This window comes from Triticum aestivum, chromosome 3A (genome assembly GCF_018294505.1).
Source record: "Triticum aestivum cultivar Chinese Spring chromosome 3A, IWGSC CS RefSeq v2.1, whole genome shotgun sequence".
NCBI lineage: Eukaryota > Viridiplantae > Streptophyta > Magnoliopsida > Poales > Poaceae > Triticum > Triticum aestivum.
In genome coordinates this window covers 8,777,347-8,797,990 of record NC_057800.1, presented here as the reverse complement: position 1 = coordinate 8,797,990, position 20,644 = coordinate 8,777,347, and the positions used below count along the sequence as shown (strand labels likewise).

At 44.6% G+C, this 20,644-nt stretch overlaps 1 pseudogene; it reads left to right on the top strand.

The window, feature by feature from the left end:
- Positions 1-13,223: 13,223 nt before the first annotated feature.
- On the top strand, positions 13,224-20,149 carry LOC123059781 (uncharacterized; annotated as a pseudogene).
- The last annotated feature ends 495 nt before the right edge of the window (positions 20,150-20,644 follow it).

Here is a 20,644-nt window from a genome sequence, read left to right as displayed (position 1 = left end):
GATTTGGATCACGTGATCACTTAGAGGATTAGAGGGATGTCTATCTAAGTGGGAGTTCTTTAAGTAATTTGATTAATTGAACTTAAATTTATCATGAACTTAGTCCCTGATAGTATCTTGCTTATGTATGTTTGATTGTAGATAGATGGCCCGTGCTGTTGTTCCGTTGAATTTTAATGCGTTCCTTGAGAAAGCAAAGTTGAAAGATGATGGTAGCAATTACACGGACTGGGTCCGTAACTTGAGGATTATCCTCATTGCTGCACAGAAGAATTACGTCCTGGAAGCACCACTGGGTGCCAGGCCTGCTGCTGGAGCAACACCAGATGTTATGAACGTCTGGCAGAGCAAAGCTGATGACTACTCGATAGTTCAGTGTGCCATGCTTTACGGCTTAGAGTCGGAACTTCAACGACGTTTTGAGCGTCATGGAGCATATGAGATGTTCCAGGAGTTGAAGTTAATATTTCAAGCAAATGCCCGGATTGAGAGATATGAAGTCTCCAATAAGTTCTATAGCTGCAAGATGGAGGAGAACAGTTCTGTCAGTGAGCATATACTCAAAATGTCTGGGTATAATAATCACTTGATTCAGATGGGAGTTAATCTTCCAGATGATTGCATCATTGACAGAATTCTCCAATCACTGCCACCAAGCTATAAGAGCTTCATGATGAACTATAACATGCAATGGATGAATAAGACTATTCCCGAGCTCTTCGCAATGCTGAAAGCTACGGAGGTAGAAATCAAAAAGGAGCATCAAGTGTTGATGGTCAACAAGACCACTAGTTTCAAGAAAAAGGGCAAAGGGAAGAAGAAGGGGAACTTCAAAAAGAACGGCAAGCAAGTTGCTGCTCAAGAGAAGAAACCCAAGTCTGGACCTAAGCCTGAAACTGAGTGCTTCTACGGCAAGCAGACTGGTCACTGGAAGCGGAACTGCCCCAAGTATTTGGCGGATAAGAAGGATGGCAAGGTGAACAAAGGTATATGTGATATACATGTTATTGATGTGTACCTTACTAATGCTCGCAGTAGCACCTGGGTATTTGATACTGGTTCTGTTGCTAATATTTGCAACTCGAAACAGGGACTACGGATTAAGGGAAGATTGGCTAAGGACGAGGTGACGATGCGCGTGGGAAACGGTTCCAAAGTCGATGTGATCGCAGTCGGCACGCTACCTCTACATCTACCTTCGGGATTAGTATTAGACCTAAATAATTGTTATTTGGTGCCAGCGTTGAGCATGAACATTATATCTGGATATTGTTTAATGCGAGACGGTTATTCATTTAAATCAGAGAATAATGGTTGTTCTATTTATATGAGTAATATCTTTTATGGTCATGCACCTTTGAAGAGTGGTCTATTCTTATTGAATCTCGATAGTAGTGATACACATATTCATAATGTTGAAGCCAAAAGACGCAGAGTTGATAATGATGGTGCAACTTATTTGTGGCACTACCATTTAGGTCATATCGGTGTAAAGTGCATGAAGAAACTCCATAATGATGGACTTTTGGAACCACTTGATTATGAATCACTTGGTACTTGCGAACCGTGCCTCATGGGCAAGATGACTAAAACACCGTTCTCCGGTACTATGGAGAGAGCAACAGATTTTTTGGAAATCATACATACAAATGTATGTGGTCCGATGAATATTGAGGCTCGTGGAGGATATCTTTATTTTCTCACCTTCACAAATGACTTAAGCAGATATGGGTATATCTACTTAATGAAACATAAGTCTGAAACATTTGAAAAGTTCAAAGAATTTCAGAGTGAAGTTGAAAATCATCGTAACGAGAAAATAAAGTTTCTACGATCTGATCGTGGAGGAGAATATTTGAGTTACGAGTTTGGTGTACATTTGAAGCAATGCGGAATAGTTTCGCAACTCACGCCACCCGGAACACCACAACGTAATGGTGTGTCCGAACGTCGTAATCGTACTTTACTAGATATGGTGCGATCTATGATGTCTCTTACTGATTTATCGCTATCGTTTTGGGGTTATGCTTTAGAGACGGCCGCATTCACGTTGAATAGGGCACCATTGAAATCCGTTGAGACGACGCCTTATGAACTATGATTTGGCAAGAAACCAAAGTTGTCGTTCCTGAAAGTTTGGGGCTGCGATGCTTATGTGAAAAAGCTTCAACCTGATAAGCTCGAACCCAAATCGGAGAAATGTGTCCTCATAGGATATCCAAAGGAAATTATTGGATACACCTTCTATCACAGATTTGAAGGCAAGACTTTTGTTGCTAAATTCGGAAACTTTCTAGAGAAGGAGTTTCTCTCGAAAGAAATGAGTGGGAGGAAAGTAGAACTTGATGAGGTAACTGTACCTGCTCCCTTATTGGAAAGTAGTTCATCACAGAAACCGGTTTCTGCGATACCTACACCAATTAGTGAGGAATTTAATGATGATGATCAAGAAATTTCAGATCAAGTTACTACTGAGCCTCGTAGATCAACCAGAGTAAGATCCGCACCAGAGTGGTACGGTAATCCTGTTCTAGAAGTCATGCTACTAGATCATGATGATGTTGGGGAACGTAGCAGAAATTCAAAATTTTCCTACGTGTCACCAAGATCTATCTATGGAGAGACCAGCAACGAGGGAAAGGAGAGTGCATCTACATACCCTTGTAGATCGCTAAGCGGAAGCGTTCAAGTGAACGGGGTTGATGGAGTCGTACTCGTCGTGATTCAAATCACCGATGACCAAGTGCAGAACGGACGGCACCTCCGCGTTCAACACACGTACAGCCCGAAGACGTCTCCCATGCCTTGATCCAGCAAGGAGAGAGGGAGAGGTTGAGGAGATCCAGCAGCACGACGGCGTGGTGGAAGTAGCGGGATTCCAACAGGGCTTCGCGAAGCGCTGCGGGAGGAGGGAGATGTGTCACGGGAGGGGAAGGGAGGCGCCAGGCCTTAGATTGGTTTGCTCCTCCTTTTCCCCACTATATATAGGGCCAAGGGAGAGGGGGAGGTGCAGCCCTTGCCCCTTCCTCCAAGGAAGGGTGCGTCCAAGGAGGGGAGGAGTCCATCCTCCCCAAGGCACATCGGAGGTGCCTTCCCCCTTTAGGACTCTCCCCTTTTTCTCTTCTCTTGGCGCATGGGCCTCTTGGGGCTGGTGCCCTTGGCCCATATAGGCCAAGGCACACCCCCTACAGCCCATGTGGCCCCCGGGGCAGGTGGCCCTACCCGGTGGACCCCCGGGACCCTTCCGGTGGTCCCGGTACAATACCGGTGACCCCGAAACTTGTCCCGATGGCCGAAATAGCACTTCCTATATATAATTCTTTACCTCCGAACCATTCCGGAACTCCTCGTGACGTCCGGGATCTCATCCGGGACTCCGAACAACATTCGGGTTACCGCATACTAATATCTCTACAACCCTAGCGTCACCGAACCTTAAGTGTGTAGACCCTACGGGTTCGGAGACATGCAGACATGACCGAGACGACTCTCCGGTCAATAACCAACAGCGGGATCTGGATACCCATGTTGGCTCCCACATGTTCCATGATGATCTCATCGGATGAACCACGATGTCAAGGACTTAATCAATCCCGTATACAATTCCCTTTGTCTAGCGGTATTGTACTTGCCCGAGATTCGATCGTCGGTATCCCTATACCTTGTTCAGTCTCGTCACCGGCAAGTCTCTTTACTCGTTCCGTAACACATCATCCCGTGATCAACTCCTTGGTCACATTGCGCATATGATGATGTCCTACCGAGTGGGCCCAGAGATACCTCTCCGCTTACACGGAGTGACAAATCCCAGTCTCGATTCGTGCCAACCCAACAGACACTTTCAGAGATACCTGTAATGTACCTTTATAGCCACCCAGTTACGTTGTGACGTTTGGCACACCCAAAGCACTCCTACGGTATCCGGGAGTTGCACAATCTCATGGTCTAAGGAAATGATACTTGACATTAGAAAAGCTTTAGCATACGAACTACACGATCTAGTGCTATGCTTAGGATTGGGTCTTGTCCATCACATCATTCTCCCAATGATGTGATCCCGTTATCAATGACATCCAATGTCCATGGTCAGGAAACCGTAACCATCTATTGATCAACGAGCTAGTCAATTAGAGGCTTACTAGGGACATGGTGTTGTCTATGTATCCACACATGTATCTGAGTTTCCTATCAATACAATTATAGCATGGATAATAAACGATTATCATGAACAAGGAAATATAATAATAATCAATTTATTATTGCCTCTAGGGCATATTTCCAACAGTCTCCCACTTGCACTAGAGTCAATAATCTAGTTCACATCGCCATGTGATTAACACTCACAGGTCACATCACCATGTGACTAACACCCAAAGAGTTTACTAGAGTCATTAATCTAGTTCACATCACTATGTGATTAGCACTCAATGAGTTCTGGGTTTGATCATGTTGCTTGTGAGAGAGGTTTTAGTCAACGGGTCTGAACCTTTCAGATCCGTGTGTGCTTTACAAATCTCTATGTCATCTACTAGATGTAGCTACCACGTTCTATTTGGAGCTAATCCAAATAACTGTTCTACTTGGAGCTATTCTAAATTGTTGCTCCATTATACGTATCCGGCATCTCTACTCAGAGCTATCCGGATAGGTGTTAAGCTTGCATCGACGTAACCCTTTACGACGAACTCTTTTACCACCTCCATAATCGAAAAAATTCCTTAGTCCACTAGTTACTAAGGATAACTTTGACCGCTGTCCTGTGATCCATTCTTGGATCACTCTTGTACCCCTTGACTGACTCATGGCAAGGCACACTTCAGGTGCGGTACACAGCATAGCATACTGTGGAGCCTATGTCTTAAGCATAGGGGACGACCTTCGTCCTTTCTCTCTATTCTGCCGTGGTCGAGCTTTAAGTCTTAACTTCATACCTTATAACTCAGCCAAGAACTCCTTATTTGACTGATCCATCTTGAACACCTTCAAGATCATGTCAAGGTATGTGCTCATTTGAAAGTACCATTAAGCGTTTTGATCTATCCTTATAGATCTTGATGCTCAATGTTCAAATAGCTTAATCTAGGTTTTCATTGAAAAACACTTTCCAAATAACCCTATATGCTTTCCAGAAATTCTACATCATTTCTGATCAACAATATGTCAACAACATATACTCATCAGAAATTCTATAGTGCTCCCACTCACTTCTTTGGAAATACAAGTTTCTCATAAACTTTGTATAAACCCAAAATCTTTGATCATCATCAAAGCATACATTCCAACTCCGAGATGCTTACTCCAGTCCTTAGAAGGATTGCTGGAGCTTTGCATACTTATTATCATCTTTCAGGATTGACAAAAACCTTCCGCTTGTATCACATACAACCTTTCCTCAAGAAAATCGTCGAGGAAACAATGTTTTGACATCCTATCTGCATGATTTCATAAATAATGAAGTAATCGCTAATATAATTCCAACAGACTCTTAGCATCGCTACGAGTGAGAAAATCTCACCATAGTCAACTCCTTGAACTTGTCAGAAAACATCTTAACGACAAGTCGAGCTTTCTTAATGGTGACATTTACCATCATTGTCTGTCTTCCTTTTAAAATCCATCTACACTCAACAGCCTTACGACCATCAAGTAGTTCTTCCAAAGTCTACACTTTGTTTTCATACATGGATCCTCTCTCGGATTATATGGCCTCAAGCCATTTATCGGAATATAGGCCCACCATTGCTTCTCCATAGCTCGTAGGTTTATTGTTGTCTAGCAACATGACTTCCAAGACAGGATTACGTACCACTCTGAAGTAGTACGCATCCTTGTCATCCCACGAGGTTTGGTAGTGACTTGATCTGAAGTTTCATGATCACTATCATAAGCTTCCACTTCAATTGGTGTAGGTGCCACAGGAACAACTTCCTGTGCCCTGCCACACACTAGTTGAAGAGACGGTTCAATAACCTCATCAAGTCTCCACCATCCTCCCACTCAATTCTTTCAAGAGAAACTTTTCCTCGAGAAAGGACCCGATTCTAGAAACAATCCTTTATTGCTTTCGGATCTGAGACAGGAGGTATACCCAACTGTTTTTGGGTTGTCCTATGAAGATGCATTTATCCGCTTTGGGTTTGAGCTTATCAGCCTGAAACTTTTTCACAGAAGCGTCGCAGCCCCAAACTTTTAAGAAATGACAACTTAGGTTTCTTTAAACCATAGTCCATACGGTGTCATCTCATCGGAATTACGTGGTGCCCCTTTTAAAGTGAACGTGGTTGTCTCTAATGCCTAACCCATAAACTATTGTGGTAATTTGATAAGAGACATCATGGTATGCATCATATCCAATAGGGTGCAGTTATGATGTTCGGACACACCATCACACTATGGTGTTCCAGGCTGTATCAGTTGTGAAACAATTTCCACAATGTCTTAATTCTGTGCCAAACTCGTAATTCAGATATTCATCTCTATGATCATATCATAGATATTTTATCCTCTTGTCACGATGATCTTTCAACTTCACCCTGAAATTACTTGAACCTTTCAATAATTCAGACTCGTGATTCATCAAGTAAATATACTCAACATTTACTCAAATCATCTGTGAAGTAAGAACATAACGATGTCCACTACATGCCTCAGCACTCATTGGACTGCACACATCAAAAATGTATTACTTCCAACAAGTTGCTTTCTTGTTCCATTTTACTGAAAACGAGGCTTTCAGTCATCTTGCCCATGTGGTATGATTTGCATGTCTCAAGTGATTCAAAATCAAGCGAGTACAAAACGGTCCATTTGCATGGAGTTTCTTCATGCATATACACCAATAGACATGGTTCGCATGTCTCAAACCTTTCAAAAATGAGTGAGTCCAAAGATCCATCAACATGGAGCTTCTTCATGCGTTTTATACCGATATGACTTACGTGGCAGTGCCACAAGCAGGTGGTTCTATCATTACTATCTTTTTGCATGAACATGTGTATCACTACGATCGAGATTCAATGAACCATTTATTTTAGGTGTAAGACCATTGAAGGTATTATTCAAATAAACAGAGTAACCATTATTCTCCTTAAATGAATAACCGTATCACGATAGACATAATCCAATCATGTCTATGCTCAACGCAAACACCAATCTCGATGGTAGAGGGAGCGTGCGATGCTTGATCATATCAACATTGGAAACACTTCCAACACATATCGTCAGCTCACCTTTAGCTAGTCTCCGTTTATTCCGTAGCTTTTATTTCGAGTTACTAACACTTAGCAACTGAACCGGTATCTAATACCCTGGTGCTACTAGGAGTACTAGTAAAGTACACATCAACACAATGTATATCCAATATATTTCTATCGACCTTGCCAGCCTTCTAATCTACCAAGTATCTAGGGTAATTCTGCTCCAGTGGTTGTTCCCCTTATTACAGAAGCACTTAGTCTCGGGTTTGGGTTCAACCTTGGGTTTCTTCACTAGAGCGGCAGCTGAATTGCCGTTTCATGAAGTATCCCTTTGTTCCCTTGCCCTTCTTGAAACTAGTGGTTTCACCAACCATCAACAATTGATGCTCCTTCTTGATTTCTACTTTTGTGGTGTCTAACATCGCGAATATCTCAAGGATCATCATATATGTCCCTGATATATTATAGTTCATCACGAAGCTCTAGCAGCTTGGTGGTAATGACTTCGGAGAAACATCACTATCTCATCTGGAAGATCAACTCCCACTTGATTCAAGCGATTGTTGTACTCAGACAATCTGAGCACAAGCACAACAATTGAGCTTTTCTCCCTTAGTCTGCAGGCTAAGAAGATCGTCGGAGGTCTTATACCTCTTGACGTGGGCACGAGCCTGAAATCCCAATTTCAGCCCTCGAAACATCTCATATGTTTCGCAACGTTTCAAAACATCTTTGGTGCCTCAATTCTAAACCATTTAACTGAACTATCACGTAGTTATCAAAATGTGTATGTCAGATGTTCGCAACATCCACAGACGACGTTCGAGGTTCAGCACACTGAGCGGTGCATTAAGGACATAAGCCTTCTATGAAGCAATGAGGACAATCCTCAGTTTACGGACCTAGTCCGCATAATTGCTACTATCAACTTTCAACTAATTTTTCTCTAGGAACATATCTAAACAGTAGAACTATAGCGTGAGCTACGACATAATTTGCAAAATCCTTTTGACTATGTTCAGGATAATTAAGTTCATCTTATGAACTCCCACTCAGATAGACATCCCTCTAGTCATCCAAGTGATTACATGATCCGAGTCAACTAGGCCGTGTCCGATCATCACGTGAGACGGACTAGCCAACGTCGGTGAACATCTTCATGTTGATCGTATCTACCATACGACTCATGCTCGACCTTTCGGTCTTCTGTGTTCCGAGGCCATGTCTGTACATGCTAGGCTCGTCAAGTCAACCTAAGTGTTTGCATGTGTTCCGAGGCCATGTCTGTACATGCTAGGCTCGTCAACACCCGTTGTATGTGAACGTAAGGATCCATCACACCCGATCATCACGGCGTGCTTAGAAACGACGAACTTTAGGAACGGTGCACAGTTAGGGGAGAACACTTCTTGAAATTGTTATGAGGGATCATCTTATTTACTACCGTCGTTCTAAGTAAATAAGATGTGTAAACATGATAAACATCACATGCAATCAAATAATAATGACATGATATGGCCAATATCATATAGCTCCTTTGATCTCCATCTTGGGGCTCCATGATCATCATCGTCACCGGCATGACACCATGATCTCCATCATCATGATCTCCATCATCGTGTCTCCATGAAGTTGTCACGTCATCTGTTACCTCTACTACTACAGCTAATGGTTAGCAATAAAGTAAAGTAATTGCATGACGTTTATGTTGACACGCAGGTCATAAATAAATTAAGACAACTTCTATGGCTCCTGCCGGTTGTCATACTCATCGACATGCAAGTCGTGATTCCTATTACAAGAACATGATCAATCTCATACATCACATATATCATTCATCACATCCTTTTGGCCATATCACATCACATAGCATACCCTGCAAAAACAAGTTAGACGTCCTCTAATTGTTGTTTGCATGTTTTACGTGGCTGCTATGGGTTTCTAGCAAGAACGTTTCTTACCTACGCAAAACCACAACGTGATATGCCAATTTCTATTTACCCTTCATAAGGACCCTGTTCATCGAATCCGATCCGACTAAAGTGGGAGAGACAGACACCCGCCAGCCACCTTATGCAACTAGTGCATGTTTGTCGGTGGAACCGGTCTCACGTAAGAGTACGTGTAAGGTTGGTCCGGGCCGCTTCATCCCACAATACCATCGAATCAAGATAAGACTAGTAACGGCAAGCATATTGAACAAAATCAACGCCCACAACTACTTTGTGTTCTACTCGTGCATAGAATCTACGCAATAGACCTAGCTCATGATGCCACTGTTGGGGAACATAGCAGAAATTCAAAATTTTCCTACGTGTCACCAAGATCTATCTATGGAGAGACCAGCAACGAGGGGAAGGAGAGTGCATCTACATACTCTTGTAGATCGCTAAGCGGAAGCGTTCAAGTGAACGGGGTTGATGGAGTCGTACTCGTCGTGATTCAAATCACCGATGACCAAGTGCAGAACGGACGGCACCTCCGCGTTCAACACACGTACAGCCCGAAGACGTCTCCCATGCCTTGATCCAGCAAGGAGAGAGGGAGAGGTTGAGGAGATCCAGCAGCACGACGGCGTGGTGGAAGTAGCGGGATTCCAACAGGGCTTCGCGAAGCGCTGCGGGAGGAGGGAGATGTGTCACGGGAGGGGAAGGGAGGCGTCAGGCCTTAGATTGGTTTGCTCCTCCTTTTCCCCACTATATATAGGGCCAAGGGAGAGGGGGAGGCGCAGCCCTTGCCCCTTCCTCCAAGGAAGGGTGCGGCCAAGGGGGGGAGGAGTCCATCCTCCCCAAGGCACCTCGGAGGTGCCTTCCCCCTTTAGGACTCTCCCCTTTTTCTCTTCTCTTGGCGCATGGGCCTCTTGGGGCTGGTGCCCTTGGCCCATATAGGCCAAGGCACACCCCCTACAGCCCATGTGGCCTCCGGGGCAGGTGGCCCCACCCGGTGGACCCCCGGGACCCTTCCGGTGGTCCCGGTACAATACCGGTGACCCCGAAACTTGTCCCGATGGCCGAAATAGCACTTCCTATATATAATTCTTTACCTCCGGACCATTCCGAAACTCCTCGTGACGTCCGGGATCTCATCCGGGACTACGAACAACATTCGGGTTACCGCATACTAATATCTCTACAACCCTAGCGTCACCGAACCTTAAGTGTGTAGACCCTACGGGTTCGGGAGACATGCAGACATGACCGAGACGACTCTCCGGTCAATAACCAACAGCGGGATCTGGATACCCATGTTGGCTCCCACATGTTCCATGATGATCTCATCGGATGAACCACGATGTCAAGGACTTAATCAATCCCGTATACAATTCCCTTTGTCTAGCGGTATTGTACTTGCCCGAGATTCGATCGTCGGTATCCCTATACCTTGTTCAGTCTCGTCACCGGCAAGTCTCTTTACTCGTTCCGTAACACATCATCCCGTGATCAACTCCTTGGTCACATTGCGCATATGATGATGTCCTACCGAGTGGGCCCAGAGATACCTCTCCGCTTACACGGAGTGACAAATCCCAGTCTCGATTCGTGCCAACCCAACAGACACTTTCAGAGATACCTGTAATGTACCTTTATAGCCACCCAGTTACGTTGTGACGTTTGGCACACCCAAAGCACTCCTACGGTATCCGGGAGTTGCACAATCTCATGGTCTAAGGAAATGATACTTGACATTAGAAAAGCTTTAGCATACGAACTACACGATCTAGTGCTATGCTTAGGATTGGGTCTTGTCCATCACATCATTCTCCCAATGATGTGATCCCGTTATCAATGACATCCAATGTCCATGGTCAGGAAACCGTAACCATCTATTGATCAACGAGCTAGTCAATTAGAGGCTTACTAGGGACATGGTGTTGTCTATGTATCCACACATGTATCTGAGTTTCCTATCAATACAATTATAGCATGGATAATAAACGATTATCATGAACAAGGAAATATAATAATAATCAATTTATTATTGCCTCTAGGGCATATTTCCAACAGATGAACCTACAAACTATGAAGAAGCGATGGTGAGCCCAGATTCCGCAAAATGGCTTGAAGCCATGAAATCTGAGATGGGATCCATGTATGAGAACAAAGTATGGACTTTGGTTGACTTGCCCGATGATCGGCAAGCAATTGAGAATAAATGGATCTTCAAGAAGAAGACTGACGCTGACGATAATGTTACTGTCTACAAAGCTCGACTTGTCGCAAAAGGTTTTCGACAAGTTCAAGGGATTGACTATGATGAGACCTTCTCACCCGTAGCGATGCTTAAGTCTATCCGAATCATGTTAGCAATTGCCGCATTTTATGATTATGAAATTTGGCAGATGGATGTAAAAACTGCATTCCTGAATGGATTTCTGGAAGAAGAGTTGTATATGATGCAACCGGAAGGTTTTGTCGATCCAAAGGGAGCTAACAAAGTGTGCAAGCTCCAGCGATCCATTTATGGACTGGTGCAAGCCTCTCGGAGTTGGAATAAACGCTTTGATAGTGTGATCAAAGCATTTGGTTTTATACAGACTTTCGGAGAAGCCTGTATTTACAAGAAAGTGAGTGGGAGCTCTGTAGCATTTCTGATATTGTATGTGGATGACATATTACTGATTGGAAATGATATAGAATTTCTGGATAGCATAAAGGGATACTTGAATAAGAGTTTTTCAATGAAAGACCTTGGTGAAGCTGCTTACATATTGGGTGGAGGCCTCATGTAGATTTCTCCAAAGCTACTTGGACTCCATCATTGCAATCAGATCAGATTCAGTTGCTGAACTTAGAAAAGGGAAGGTGAGCTTATCGTGTGAGAAAAGGGAGCCGGCGGCCATGTCTATGGAGAAGGTTGTAAGGTGGAATCCACCCACTCAAGGGTGGCTCAAGCTTAATACGGATGGATCATATCATTTGGATGGAACAACGGGTGCCGGAATGATCCTACGTAATGAAGCTGGCGACGTGATCTTCTTGGCATGCAGACAACTGTTCTCGTGCCGGGATGCGTTGGAAGTTGAGCTCTGTGGCTGTATGGAAGGACTTTCGCTGGCTCTTCAGCGAAGCAGTTCGCCAATTATCATTGAAATGGATTCGATCTCTGCGGTTTCCATGATTCAAGGAAGGGAGGTGGACAGATCGGTGTATGCTGCACTAGTTAAGGAGATTAAATATCTGAGAGGTCTTAGAGAAACGTGTGTTATTCATGTGAGTGGTAGTCAAAATAATGCTAGTGACTGTCTTGCTAGTTTCGCTAGAATCGAACAAAGAACTATGACCTGGATAGGCTCAGGCCCGCCCAGGGTTTTAGAAGTGGTTCAAGCTGATTGCAAGGATCTTATGAATGAGTAATACAAATGTTCATTCCGCAAAAAAAAGAGGCATTGCATGCATGCGTGCATAAGCTTGGTGCAGCTGCTCCCAAGTGCATATCTGATGTCTGTCGTACACTAATCTAGCAAATCCAACCGCTAAAATAATTTAAGTGATGTGGCTCAAGGAGAAGTTAGGGAAATCCTAATAGTGGGGGCTAGCTGTTTACATATTTTAAAATACACACAGATTTTTAATATAAGGTGGGCATTTTTAATATACAGAGAACTTTTTCTTTATGTACGGTGATTTTTTTTGCAATACGTGCTGAGCATTTTTTAAATGCACACAGAACCTTTTTGTAAAAAACAATTAGTAAAAGATGGAAAAAAACCGTTCAGAAAACTAGAAAACCCGGCAAAGAAACTGGTGAAAAATAACAAAAGAAAAATAAAACCGGAGCACACGAGCCGAACCGCTTTGCTTCGTGATGGTGATGGAGAGTTTCGGAAAGGGCCCTAAAGCAATCCGATTGGAACTGCGTGCTGTTGATGGCGAGTCCTACTCGGGTTCGTGAAGCTATCCATTCATGTCCCGCTCGTACATGGAAGGAAATAGGTTAGCTTCTACTACGCCTATATAATCCCATGTATCCACCGGAAGGAAGCTATCCATCCAGCAAGCTAGCGGTCAGCCAGCAGCAGCATTGCAGATGACTCGCCGTTGCCCATGGAAGAAGCGGTCTACCCCGCCGGCCGCCGTTCCGGCGTCGCGTAGGCCGACATCGTTCGTCCGAGGCGAGCATGAGTTCCACATCGTCGGCTACAACGCTCGCGCGGCGCTGGCCAACAACGCCCACTACTCCATCCTCTCCGGCGCCTTCAAGGTCGGCGGCCACAACTGGGCCTTAGACTGCAGCTTCGATGACGACGGGCACCTCGCCTCTATCGCTCTCCTGCTGCTCACCCCCTACATGACCGACGACGCCGTCGTCGCCAAGGCCAGCGGCCAGCCTGAGGATCGAGGACCCGCTTGGCCGGTGGCCCGCCGCCGTGTGGGAGAGCGACGAAGCCTACACTTTCCCCGTGTGGTCCGGCAACAGCTGGCAGCTGTCTCGGGCCGGCAGGAGCTGGACGTTGCCGGTGCCGGAGGCATTCCGCGACCATGAGAGCCGCTACGTGCAAGACGACCGCCTCACCATCATCTGCATTGTCGAGGTCCTCCGGGCGGAGGAGGAGGAGTCTGCTATCGCCGAGGATATGCAAAAGCTTCTTTTCCTCTCGTTGGAGCCAAAGAGTACAACACCTGCATGCATGGTGCCGGACGTGACGTTCGTCGTGGAGGAGGCCGAGATCCGGGTCCGGCTCTCCTGCTGGGAGCCCTGCACCCACTATTGTGCAGGGCCAACCAGCGGCCAACACGAGGCCTGGTGGACCCCACCACTTAATAAACAGATTTTGTTTTGTTTAATTTTCTGAAAAGTCCTTCTCCTTGCCTTATCCGCCGCGGACGCTTCGAGCTAGTACTACCATTATTCCACTGAACTAAGCTCCGTGAGTGAGAGAGATAGAGAGTTCCAGAAAGTGAGGTTCGCCGTCCGGCAGCGTCGTGGTCGTGGCGAGCAACAGAGGGAGCAGCCGCGGCTGCTGCTGCCTGACTCCGGCGCGCCCAAGCCCCGGCCAAGGCTGGAGCAGCTGCTCTGGCATGCCGCCGTTCCCCTCCTGGACCGACCAGATCCCTTGGAGAAGGTGGGGAACTGCAGGGCATGCGGCCGGCTGGGTGCAGCACTGCTTCGCTGGGATGCCGCAAGAGGCCGTGCAGGCGCACATCAAGACGGGAGCCAGATGCACACTCGCCGGACAGAGGTTACAGGTTAGTGGTAGCTGATTTCTTCATCTATCGTGTACTAGTAGCTAGCTTACGATGGCTTCAAACTAGTACAAGGGCTATCCAATTAATTACTGCTAGTATGTTGCTAAGATAACCGTTAATTTGAGATTAAACTAGCTTTCAATGACTTCAAACTAGGCAGCGTCATGTAGCTATGTTCAACTATGTTCTCTGTTTTTAGTCACAGGACAGTCACAGAAATCTCAAATTGGTGAAAGATCCTTGTGGATGGAACCACAGAGAAATAACCAGCAACTAATCGGTGCACCTATATATATCCATTTAGAATAAATCCGTTATACATCTCACACCAAAAGGAACAGTAAGATTAACTATTACATGGGGACGTAATTGTTTTGTAGAGCAACCCTCAAAAAAAAATTGTTTTGTAGAGCAATCCTTAGAAGCAAAGTTTATATAGAGCTATTTTTTTTGCGAATGAGCTATTTAAAAGTGCCATCTTGTCCATGGCTTGATTGGCTACCCAAGTCCTGAAATAAAAAAAAGGAACGATTTCGTGTGAGAAATAAACTTGAATTTGAGAGTCTGACTTGTAAGTGAAACAATACCTTAGTCGGCAGCTGGTCATTTTGATATGCTGGCCATTCCGAGTTCGGTATCAATACAGAACTCTACATACAGTTTAAAGTTAATGGAAGTGAATGACCTATGCATGTTCGTCTTAATTTTTAACGACTAACCAAGTAAATATACCTGACTTGGTTGAGTGCCATAATAGAAATATGGTTGCTGTGGTTGCAAGCCGAGTAACTGCTGAAAAGAAGTAGCATCTGCCTGCGGTAGTTGAGGCAGGCCGTGATGCAGTACTTGCAAATTATAATTCTGTGGCTGTGGCACTGGTGTCATAGTCTGAGGAAGTAGATGCAAATTGTAGTTTTCTGCCTGTGGTTGCGGAGGCATAGCATGCGGCAATACTTGCAAATTGGAGTTTGTAGCTTGTGGGTGCGGAGGCATAGCGCGCGGAAATACTTGCGAATTGTAGTTCGTAGCTTGTGGGTTCGGAGGGATAGCGTGCGACAATACTTGCGAACTGTAGTTCGCAACATGTGGTAGTGGAGGCATAGCGTGCGATGATACTTGCAAACTGTAGTTCGTAGCATGTGGTACTAGAGGCATGGCACTCTGCAGTACTTGCAAGTTGGAGTACTGATTTGACATGGTGAAGCTAGGATTTGCTTCAGTTGAGGCAGAAGCACAATCACCATTCCTATTCTTGCATGTTGTTGCTTGACCTATTTGGAAAAGAAACTGTTAGATCTATTTGAATAACATGAGCAGATAATTATATAGCCATTTCTTGAGCTGTACCATACCTTTCTTGTGTGTATTCTTTTTGTTTAGTTCCAATCCAGATTTAATCCTCTTACTGCTATTTCCTTTTTCTTTTCTCCTTATTCCTTTTTCTTGGACAACATTCTCATTGTTGCATTTAACTGGCTGTTTCTCTGCTTGTTTCTCAGCTTGTTCATGATTTGATGGTATATCTTTCGATTGGTTGCTTCCATGTAAAATCTGGTCCACCTTTTCCATTAGTTCTATTGACATACTTTGCAGTAGTGCATATGCCTCTTTGTTTGCTGTTGCTTTGCTCAAAATGTTATTGTAAGTGCGACATAGTGATCCATACTGTCTAGCTAGCACAACTCTAGCATCTTCGTCATCAGCGCACTTTTGAATTGCATATGATGGCCCTGATTTTGCTTGCCTTGTCCATCTTTTCAAGATATATTCCGGTGCCAACTCCTTAATATTGTTGTGGTCCAACACCTTCAATGCATGACGACACAAGACCCCAATAAATTCAAACTTTTTGCATGAGCAGGAAACTTTTGATCCATTGTGATCAAATTTCACTGTATGACTATTTTGGCTAGCTGAATGGGTAACCTTGAATTCAGAAATAGAGGCAGCACGGCCACTTTCATACACACAATATCCCATTACCATGTAAAATTCTTGTTTAAATACCTCGAACATAGCAGGTGTATATACTTTGGAAGTTTGAATCAACATCTGCACATGTGGCACTTTTGGTGATGTTTGACTCGCATAGAAATCACTTTCTACTTCAGCATACCTTCTATCATCCACGGCCCTCTCATAGTGCTTGAAGAAATCTAATAAATCAAGGCGAACATGCAAGTATCGCTTCAATAGTGCATTCATACTCTCGCTTCTTTGCGTAGATTTCATATCCGCACAAAAGGTCTGCCGACCATAAACCAAAGCCCACTTCTCCTTGTTCTGAAATAATCTATGTAGCCAGTCATTGTCTTCCAAATTATATTTCACTAGCATATCATTCCAACCTGCTAAGAAATCATCAACTTCTTCAAAATCATAAACACACTTGCCAAAATCTTTCTTAAATGTCTTTGAACCTTGGAAAACATGACTCAAATGTTTTGCAGCATTCTGATACATGTGCCACACACATAGACGATGTATTGAATTGGTAAAAACCTTGTCAATGGCACTAATAATGGCAGGACATTGGTCGGTCAATATTGTTTTTGGTTCTTTCCCTGACATAGCCCTTTTGAATGTTTCAAATAACCATTCAAACGTATCAGCTATTTCATCGTACAATAATGCAGCTCCAAAAATCACTGTTTGTTTATGATGGTTGACACCAACAAAAGGGGCAAATGGTCTTCCATAACTATTTGTCTTAAAGGTTGTGTCAAAGCATACCACATCACCAAAGTAGTGATAATCTAATATTGATCTTGCATCTGCCCAGAATATATTGGTCATCATATCCTCTTCATCTACTTGTATTGCATAAAAAAAGGAAGGATTTTCCATTTGCTTCTCCTGTAGGTATTGAAGAATGGCACCTGTGTCTCCTTCTTGGATTGATTGCATACGCTTTGACCGGAGATAATTTTTATAATCTTTGCGACCGAAGCAAAGACTTTGTCGGCCCCCTGCTTGCCTACTCATCACTTCATGACCAGATTTTGGTCTAATACCCGAATCATTCAATATGTCAATCTGGGCCTTTTGAGCTTCTGTAATTCTTCTTTGGGATCGCAGTAGATGGGATTTGCTTGGAGTTACGAGTTCATGATTATGGGCATCCTCCAAGCTGCTTACAACATATTTTCCGTTAGCACTTATTTTGATGGTCATCTCTGCCAGACATCCAACTCTTGTATCTGCTCGCTTCCGCTGGCATTGTTCCTTGCTCTTGTCCTTGAAACCTGCCTTTGAGCATACAAATTTCTTTGTTCGAATAACATTCGTTGAGGATTTATCATGCCAAAATTTCCTAACACTGAAACCTACATGTCCTGCATATGCATTATAAAACTCATATGCTATATCTTCATTCTCAAATTCCATTCCTATCTCTGGTTTTAACCTTTTGCTGTAATAATCATCTGTCTTTCGACCTGCCTCTCCCACATTAGTGGTCTCATGATCTACACAACATAAAAATATCATATACTAATTAATTCATGGACGACACAGTTTTGTTAAAAAAAACACAATATTCAGAGTCCTGTTGTAGTGAAACCTGAACAACACTTGAAGATGGGACAACATATTTTGCCAAATATCACACTGTATTCATAGGAGCATTAGCAAAACATTGTCCTTTTTCTTAGATACAATAATCTCTATCATTACAATTGGCAAAGAAGACACAAGAAACAGACCTATGGAAGATGAAGTACGTGGAGCTAAGTCTCAAGGATTAATTTGCATGTCATAAATAAGCTCTTCCTTTGTTTCTGTTTAATCTTGTCTCCTCCATATGATGAGAGTGTTGATAATTTGCAGATTCAAGACACAACAACAAACCTATGGTTGAAGTCGCAGGAGCTCCTTCCATGCCGAAGAACACCGTAGATGCTGGTCCACGTGAGAGGGCAATTCTCTATCGATCCTGATCTATTCTCGTGTGATCCACAATGGAGTAGATAGATAGGAGAAAGGATGTTGGTGATTTTGGCGGCAATCTGTTGATACGCGAGAAAGAAAGGCAGTTTTACTGATTTTATGTAATTAGAGAGATACGGGCTGGTTGTTTTAGTGATGGGGTCCACCAGGCCACGTGTTGGCCGCTGGTTGGCCCTGCACGATAGTGCGTGCAGGGATCCCAGCAGGAGAGCCCATCCGCCGAGATCCAGGCGCACAGGCTCATCCTTGCCATGCAGTCATCCGTGTTCGCCGCCGAGCTCCTCGGTGACATGAGAGAGAGCGCCACCCGTCGCGTCGTGGTCGATGACATGAGCGCCTCAACTTTCAGGGCCATGATCCGCTTTATCTACACCGACGAGATGCCCATCAAAGGAAAGGCGACTATTAAACGTGGTTGCAAAGAAAAATGTGCCGCGAGGCGTCGTGTGGACATGGCGCTTGACCTGCTCGTTGCCGCGGATCGCTACGACCTAGAGAAGCTAAGGCTCATGTGTGAGAAGATATTGTCCGAAAGCATAGACATTGCGTCTGTCATTCCGACGTTGATGGCGGTGCACGGCCGGCATAGCTGCCGTCAGCTAAAGGAAAGCTGATGTTCTTTCCTAGCAGGTGTCACAGACAAAGTAGCCACTTGTAAATTAGTGGACAGCCACGCATACACCAGCCTCTGCCGGCCGGAGCAACGGACTGTGTTGACGTATAACACGTCGGAGGTGGCTCACGGTATACACGAGTTGAGGATCCCAAACTTTAAGAGCCTGCATACGAGCCATGGTGTTAAACAAAGATTCAGTTCTGACACTTTCCAGATAGGAGGCCATGACTGGAAGTTGGAGGTATCAGTGAAGGAAGGGAGAATTTCCGTGTTCACTGAATTGTTGACCGATCCAGGAACGGCTAGTGTTAGGGTGTCCTTATGTTTCATGATTGATGACCCTGGTGGCAACTCGCCCCTCATCATGTGGCAAGCTGAAGAAACCTTCAACTCGGAAGGTGATTCTTGTGGGTTTTCGTGTTTGATCAGCCAGGAAGATGATGTGTCAGTATACGCTGATGATGGCTCTCTAACCATTCGCTGCGACTTTGTATTGACCAACAAGTTGTGCACTGTTACGAGTGCCACTTCAGCCGGTGTCGAAGACATGACTCTTGCGCCACCACCCAACATTGTGTCTCATCTTGAGCAGCTCCTGGTGAGCGAGAAGGGTGCAGATGTGACGTTTCTAGTCGAAAACAGAGAGATTCACGCACACAGCCTCATCAACGCCACACGGTCCCCGGCCCTATACACGATGGTTCTGGCCACCAACCAGGAGGAGGAGTACATCGTACCGGTCTGGGGTATGAGGGTTGAAGTCTTCAAGGCGGTGCTTCGCTTCATCTACACCGACGAGCTGCCTCCCTTGGAAGAAATAGCCCTTGCTACGGGGCATGGTGTGACAACTATTGCCCAAGACATGTTGGTTGCCGCGTCTCGCTTCCATCTGGACAGGATGAAGGACAAGTGCGATACCTTGGTTGGTGAGTGCGTGTCAGAACGAAACGTGGTGACCATGCTCGGACTAGCGTGCCATCACAACTGCAAGAAGCTCGAGGATTACTGCATGAAGTTCAACTGATCTCCACGCGTTGGCTAGCTAATTAAGAGACGAGGGCGGTGGCGACAACCCGAAGCGTGCACCAGCTAAATTTTAGTTATGTAACTGGTCGACTGTTTTTGGTTGCTAAATGGATTTATTTTGGGGGTGTGAGTCTTGAATTATTGTCAATGAGCAAAACAGCGCGTACAAACACCCAGTCAGCTAGAGCGCAGAACCAAATTGATGTTGCCCACATGCTGCTTGCTAGACAGTAAGGCGTATAAGTATGTATGCTATATACATATTTATTTCATAAATTTATTACGGTTTTCGTACACATGAAAAAAGATGTTTTGGCATGGCAGATCCAATAGGGTGCAGGGTGGCTCCACCCTAAGAGTTTGACCCAGCCCATATGGGTGTGAAGAAAAATAAGTAGAAAAAATCCCACCCCTTCTACCTATTGCCCCACCCTAAAAAATTGGGCTAGATCCGCGACTCCAGATCTCATATTGGTATAGCCCTCTGCCAGTTCTTCAGTTGGTTCATACAGTACTCTAGTATCAAGTGGTGGGCCTTTTTGCCCTTGAAAAATGGGGGATGTGAGCTCTCAATCGCCTGGGAGGAGAACTATTCTTTTGGTTTTGTGCCGTTTTTTCCTTCTTGTGCAGAGATCGTCTCTTCTTCCTTTCCGAAAAAGAAATGTATTTTG